Below are 922 nucleotides of genomic sequence, written 5' to 3' on the forward strand. Positions count from 1 at the left end.
GCGATTTGTCCTGCTAATGATTGTGACTTTACGTGTTTTCCTGATTTCAACTTGCATATCTATTTTTTTTTTACATAAATGATTATCTGATGTATTTTTATATCCCAATTAAAATCATTATTATTGATAATATATTGTATATTGATTATTTTCCGGTTTATTTAGAAACAGTATGGAATCATAACTTTCTTAAAAAAATAAGTAGAAATTAAATAAATATTAAAAAATAAAGATTTTAATTAATATAATTAAATACTCACGGCGCGAATGTACATCACTCACTTTTTGTTAATATATAATATTATATAATATAAAATAGATTTTAATTAATATAATTAATTAAAATCCATATATAATATATTATATAGATTTTAATTAATGTAATTAAATACGAATGTGCACCACTTTTTTGCAGATTTTTGACAATTGAATATTTAAGGATTCGTAAAGAGTAATTTATTAGAGAGAGTTAATTAAAAAAGAAAGAAGATATGTTTAAAAAAAAAAGAGAAAATAATATTTATTTTATAACAATTTATACTTTCTTGCCGCTGGGGTATAAAACATGTGACTGTGCCAGGTGGCTGTTCCTGAGTTAAACTCGATTTTTATGTTTCTTTTGAACTAACAACATCAGATTTCTCGTCTCCAAAATTATAAGAAACGATGTCTTTTCTTAAGCAAAACAAGCCTTTTCATAACGTTCCTCTTTTAAACCCCTTCCTTGAAAGAGATTATATAACATACGAGTATATATACGTGACTGTTTCAAAATGTATATGTACAAAATACTGAATTATACTGAAAGAAAAATGTACCAAATTTTAATAAATATTTGTTTGAAGTGCCAGTTGAATATTGATTAAATATTAATATGCATATTTACTTGATTTAACTATTATATTTTTTTATTTAACAAATA

This window comes from Trachymyrmex septentrionalis, unplaced genomic scaffold, assembly GCF_001594115.1.
Source record: "Trachymyrmex septentrionalis isolate Tsep2-gDNA-1 unplaced genomic scaffold, Tsep1.0 scaffold11, whole genome shotgun sequence".
Lineage (NCBI taxonomy): Eukaryota > Metazoa > Arthropoda > Insecta > Hymenoptera > Formicidae > Trachymyrmex > Trachymyrmex septentrionalis.